Raw genomic sequence first — 7,036 nt, 5'->3', positions numbered from 1 at the left:
AAAACAGAGTAAGGAGAGAGAGAAGCAAACGTGAGAGAGAGAGAGAATCAAACGTGAGAGGGAGCGAGAAGCAAACATGAATTGTTGAGAGATTATAAACAAGAAGCGTTGACTGCTCATTTGTTTTTTTTTGTTTTTAATTGAAATCCTTTAAAATTCTACTTCAAAGGGTACGATTTTGAGAGGAGTACTTTTCAACTAAAAAGAAAAAAAAAGTCTCTTAGAATCATTCAAAGTAGCATTCTAAAAAAAGTTGTGATATTTTGAATAACAAGAGATTTAAAGTTGGATTTATAAACTATTGATTGAATAACAAGAGATTCTAAATTATTTTAAAAAACTTTATATAAATCTTAGTTGAATAGCATAGGATTTCATGAGATTTTTTTAAATCCTCAATTGAATAACAAAAGATTTTAAGAATACTTTAAAATCCTTTAAAATGTTAAGTTCAATATCCCTTCTAAGAATTTCTTCAATCTATTGGAATTTGATTTTTGGAATTCACGAAAGACCATACGCTTAGTATTAGAGCGCATACAATATATATGGCTAGTTTTACTAATTAAAGTGATCATTATCAATTTATCAACAAATAGTAAACTACTGCTCGGATTGATTACAAGATTCTCTAAAAATTTATGTGTGATTTACCTTGTTTTAAATCCTCTTCATATCTAATCAAAGAAAAATTGTATTGAATCGAACTAGCAAATAATATATCTATGTAAATTTTTGTTATTGAAATATATCTTGACTAGAATTGGACCCAGCACGGGTTAACATTTATTTTATTTATTTTGTAATTTTTATTTAAAGTGTTATATATATAATTGTTTTATTTGTTTTAGTTTTTTTTTGCTCAAACACTATGTCATGAAATCATATGTTGAAAATAACATCTATTTTGTAAGATCTATTCTAGTAGATCTAGATTTTGACCCGCAGTACACTGTAGTTTAAGTTATTTGATACAAATATTAATTTATGTTTGTTAATTTTATTTGATTTTTTTAGGTTTTATATATTGTATTTTGATTGTTAATTATATGACTTAACCTACACTATACCGCATATTAATTATTTTGTTACAATATTAATTAATCGATTTAGTTAGATACGTCTATTAATCTAATATTCATATTGTTACCAAAATAATGAGATGATATTTTATCCATGTAACATCGAATTAATGAAATTTTAAGTTTCTATTAATATCTACTCAAACATGTCTAGCCATATAACCCGACGTGTGATATTTTCATTCGTTGTACACCGCAGAAAAAACTTCATAAAAATCTAAATATATTTTAAAATTTTAAAATGTTTTAATAAAGTTTCTTTTTTTTTAGAAATTGAACTACTTATAATATTTGAACTTCTTATAAAGTTTAAATATTATTACTATCTTAAACAGTTATAAAAATTAAATGTTTTAGTAATTGAAATATCAACAATCTTTAAAGTTTTTAAGAAATTCACAAAATAATGAGATAATATTTTACCCGTGTAGCACCGAATTAATGACATTTTAATTTTCTATTAATATCAACTCAAACATGTCATGCCATATAATTCGTCATGTAATATTTTATTTCGTATATAATATTAAAATTTAAAATATTTGAATAAATTTTATTGTTTTAGAAATTGAAATACTTATAATATTTGAACTTCTTATAATGTTTAAATATTATTCCTATCTTAAACATTTTATAAAAAGATAAATATTTTAATAATTGGAATATTAATAATCTTTAAAATTTGGAAAAAGTTATACATTTGGATTTTTAAAGTTATTAAAAGTTGAAATTCTTTAAAATAAAGAACCATAATAAAATGCATAAAATTTTTAATTTCAATACCTGATAAATCAAGGTTTCTGCTCATTCATATTCAGAATCATTTTGGTCTCTTTTTTATTAATATGACTTTGAATCTTTGCCTAATTTTCTTAGGTGATGTAGGACATTTTGTATATTTTTTTTTATTCATCAGTTGAGCAATATATATCTGTTTTAAAAAATAAAAATTACATCATATGCAGAAAAAATCATAAATTTTATTAACTAAATATATTAGATAAAAAATTAAAAGTATTTAAATATAAAATAAAATAAATGTGAAAGAATAATCACATATTTTTGTTTTAATTAGGTTGAGAGATTTCCTTATCTTTTAAATATTACCTATAATTGATTTCTATGTTACTATAATTAACTAAATTCATACTATCCTTATTTACCAAAAATTAGACTAACCCGTATATTATGAGACACCTATGTCACAAGTTTATAACAAAAAAATAATAAATATATCTATTATATAGTCTAAAAAAATGTCGTATACTTCCGTTTTATTATATAGAAAAATTTTTAAGGTGTATTATTCTATTTCCCAAATATTATAATTAGCAGTCGCATTGACTAGCCCGACCATGCATAAATAATAAAGCGCTATAAAGGATAATTTTGTTTTATTTATGGAAAATAAAAACTTGCATGCGGGTATTATCTCAACCCATTATTTCTTGCCATGGACGAGTCTCAGGCTTTTTTTTACATGATTTTGACGAGTAGCTAGAACGGGAACATTCTTAGAGAAGTAGAAGTAGTAATAGTCGCTTCATCAACCTTTTTGAATTTGACGAGTAAGGTTTTAGCCTTATCATTGGTGAGAACTAGTTGTGGTACCCCAAAAGCTCCTGGCTTAGTTCCAATAGGTCCGGAAAAGCTGGTCAGCTTATAGGTGTTTGCTCCGGCTTTCTCAATCTTGAACCAGCTATTCTGTTCCTGCTTTGTACCACCAACGAGAATGGAAGGCTCTTCGGTAGCTGATGAGGATTCATCGACTTTCCAAAACTTGGAAAGCTTATCGCAGAGCCAGAATTTGGACTTAAACTCAATATTTACATAATCATCTGTAGAAATGGTTGTTTTCGTGGTTGGGTTTGGAAATGAGAAGGTAACTGGTACGCCTGGTATGAACGTAATGGCTGTTTGGACAATGCCAAGTGGACATAAGGAACCTAGTGTAGGGGGTGCTGGGACAAGACCACCTCCGCGGAAGTTGGTATTGACTGGCTGGATGTAGTATTGTTGATCGGTTTTAAGATCAGTTTCAACAGTTACCTTCACCGGTTCGCCTGCTTGGATGCAGACAGCTGCAGCTAACAGGAGAGTGATGAGAAAAGAGACCACTGAAGGTTTATTCATTTTGATGGTTTTGTGTTTTTAAAGATTTAATGTTTACTTTTCTGAGGGGTTTGAGTTGTGGAACACAAGAACATTTTGTATCGGTATTTATAGGAGTTCTCATGCAGTTAAATCGAGTATGGCAGTAAAAAAGAGATAACAAACTACCATGTGGTTGAGTAAAACCTAAAATTGTCAGCTATAAATGCTTGGCTTTTTTCGGCACTGTCACATTCTGATCATTTTTGTGATGGGTCCTTCTACTATAGTGAGGGTTGAAAAGAAGGGATTAGACTATGGTAATCGATTCAAAATTAGAATTTCAACACGAGGAAGATGCACAATGTCCATGCTAACAAATTTATATAGCAAAACAAGGATGATCAAATAATTCACGGGAAGAAGACAATATTTCAGAGGATGAGTGATTCAACGTATAGAATGATTACCAACATCTCTAGACACAAGTTGGCCAGCTAATTTTCTTTTTATTTTCTTTTGTTATTTATTACATCATCATCGAATCTAAGTACCAACGTCACATTTGAATATGACAAACGGCTCCACGGATAACCAAAGAATGTGTATTTTTGGTAATTTAAACAAGCTGCTAAATCATAAATCAAAATTATCTCCACTTTTTTCTGACAAAATAATAAATATGTGATGATAGTTCACTACTAAAGAAATTCGCTGTAATGAAAAATTCAGTTTTTGTATAATCAGAAAGCGATATGAATCAAGAGATGGAAGAAAAGGGCAGATCGTAAAACTTGCCAATATATGCATAATCTTCCAGTAGTAGACTTCTTGATCCAACGCTGCGGACAACACGTACGTAATCACTTGTGCGTTTCATTCCTAAATTGAATATTATCCCATTGTGACGTTTAATTCGTTAGTCTCTTAAGTCAAATAGTCATAACATGTTTTTAATTCGGAAGTCACAACATGTTTTTTATTTCGTAAGTCTTTTAAGTCATAAGTGTTATAGATATATTGTATTATATGGATGTTCATTATCCGTCCATTAATATAAACTCTAAACCCTAATATTGTATCCCTATATATATGTTGTATCCTCTACAACAGAATAATAATACAAGAGAATAATTCTCTAAACCTCTTGTTATAACACGTTATAAGCACGCTCTAACCCTAGCACTCTAAGTAAATAAATAAAAAACCTAAACCGCCGAGACGTTGAGGTATTGAACAGACGTCACCGACAGACTTTCTTCTAGAACCAAACTGTCTTTGTTATCAATCAGATAAGTATTTGTAATTTATGTTTGAGTTATACTTATGACGATTTGACTCATGCATCTAAATTTATATTACCGTCACATGATTTATAATTTGGTCACGATCGGTTCATGCTACGGATTGTGTGTTATTATTTATTCCTACGATCTGCTTGAATCATAATTCATAATGGTATTGTCAAGCTTTTCTGTTTGGTTTGATGAACTTATATCGGTTTGGAAGTTTGAATTCTAAAGCCATCTGTTTGATATAGTTTTATGATCAAATCATTTCATGGTCATGACACATGGTTTACCCTTTTAATCGATCTGTATTTTTTTTAATTGAGATATTTGACATCTATCAAATTGGTTTATCATGTTGTATATAAGATCCCATCATAATAGTTTAATAATTAATTTGTTCTCACAAACCATGTTTTGTTATTGATCGACACATGCTCATGTTGACATGTTGTTGTTTTAACTCCACTATATATGATTTGTATAGTTTAATCACTGTTTCACGAAGATATATGTATGTTATTATTACTTATTGCTTTATTATTCACTGTTTCTTGGTTTGATCTGCTTCTAATTGATTCACTATTTAGTTTGATTATGAAAAAAAAAACATGTATTTTTCAAAGTCTTAGAAACTGAATGCATTATTTATTATTTTAATGGTTGGTGAATCATTGACTTTTGATATCTAATACATCATACTTTGGTATAATTCGTAATAGGGTATAATCGGTCATGGTGTGTACGATGAGATGATCCGGCAAAATTCCTTTAACCGTGAATTCCCCACATAATTATCGACACGGAGACGGGCAATGATCGAGCTAAGTACTATTTTACCCAACATATTTATATAGATCTAATTGGTTCAATAATCAAACATGATTAATATATTCATGGCTTCGTTATATAAAACTTAATTTTCTATATAACAGATTGACCCATATCTACTTGGATGATTCACCGAAAAAAAATGTTTTAATTGTTCAGTATTTGTTGGTTTACTAATAAATAAAAAACAATATATATATATATATATAATTATATTGTTATTATAATTATATTTTTTGGTAAAACGTTTTAGATTTTATGATAAAATCTTAAGTAAAAAAAACGTTTAAAAATATATATATAGATATATATATATATATAAAAAGAAATGATGCTTAATATTTATTTAGCATTCATTTATATCATTGTTTATAATGTTTGTGATTTACTTTATTTGTTTAATCACAAAATTAAATCTAAGAAAATTAGATATAATATCATGATGAAATATTTTAAATCATGTCTCCAATTTTCTTTGGTGAATACATTGAAAATTTAGTAACAAATTACTAAATAATAATTATTGATTTTGTTTTCTTGACATCACTTCTATGGAGAGGTTTAAGTCCAAGTATATGACCATAAAAATTCACTTATTCTTTAGAATAATATAAAGAAAGTAAATGACTAAAAGTCTATAAGAGAATATATACAAACAATTTAATTTCACTTATTACCAAGATTATAATAGAATATAATATCATTGTTGGAAACATATTAGAGAAAATATATTTTACTTGTCATAAAATATTGTTGTCATGTAAGACACAATATAGTAAAAAATATATATATTTTTGAAAAATATTATAATCTTATTTTTTTTGTGATTGTGTAAAATTATGAGATGTTGATGTAAATCACATCCTATTAGCTTGGTCTATTCATTAAACTGAATATGACTTTATGCAAAGAAAAAGGAAAATGCCACATCAATGATAAGAAAATTGCTATAAAAGTGGCTATAAATGTAGGTATGATATATATATATATATATATGGTCGCGGTTAAGTCGACTAGTGTCTCCACTATAAGTAAATAAGAAGTACATATCTCATATATATATGATGATGATGAAAGAAGCTAGTGTGAGACAATATCCACTATTCTACTACAATATTAAGAAGTAGTAGAAAAAGTATTGAAAGATCTTGAAGAGTATATATATACTATTGCCTATGGAAACATAATTTGATAATTATGTGTTATAATCTCCCAATTAGTCTCAAAGTTAAAAGGGTCTAAGATATAATATATTACCCAATTTGAGAATGTTATTGATTACAAAGTGGAATTCAAATCGAGATTGATAGACATGAAGTGTCATCATCTCGAGGGGGAGAATTCATGAATCCCACATACAGAGGTGATGGAACAAATATAAGATTATGTTCAAACCCAAAATGAGTATAATCACTCATATGAAAAAGCAAATCTTGAAGATTTGAAAAGTAATCATGTTGAGACAATATGCGAAGAAAATACTTTGAAATCATAAGTATTACCCAAGGCAATAAAAGTATTTTAGAGATTACATGCATTATCTAGAAGATAAAATGCTTTGTGAAAATCTCATTGTTTGGCATGACCGGTTAAGCCGTTCCGGTTTAGTAGTGATGCGAAAGAATAATCAGAAATTTCTGAAAAGATTTATTAGAGAACCTAAAGAGTTTTCTTTGTGATTTATTATGTGTGCTGCTTTACAAAGCAAGCCGATTATATGGTTTTTACCAACCCCATAAATTT

At 27.8% G+C, this 7,036-nt stretch overlaps 1 pseudogene across 1 annotated transcript; it reads right to left on the bottom strand.

The window, feature by feature from the left end:
• Positions 1 to 2,461: 2,461 nt before the first annotated feature.
• Positions 2,462 to 3,292, bottom strand: LOC104701901 (kunitz trypsin inhibitor 2 pseudogene; annotated as a pseudogene). The gene has a single exon (XR_015562252.1). The product of XR_015562252.1 is annotated as a kunitz trypsin inhibitor 2 pseudogene (transcript).
• Positions 3,293 to 7,036: the final 3,744 nt, after the last annotated feature.

The sequence above is a fragment of the Camelina sativa genome, chromosome 7, assembly GCF_030686135.1.
Source record: "Camelina sativa cultivar CO46 ecotype springtype chromosome 7, ASM3068613v1".
Taxonomy (NCBI): domain Eukaryota; kingdom Viridiplantae; phylum Streptophyta; class Magnoliopsida; order Brassicales; family Brassicaceae; genus Camelina; species Camelina sativa.
This window is presented reverse-complemented; position numbering and strand designations above follow the sequence as displayed.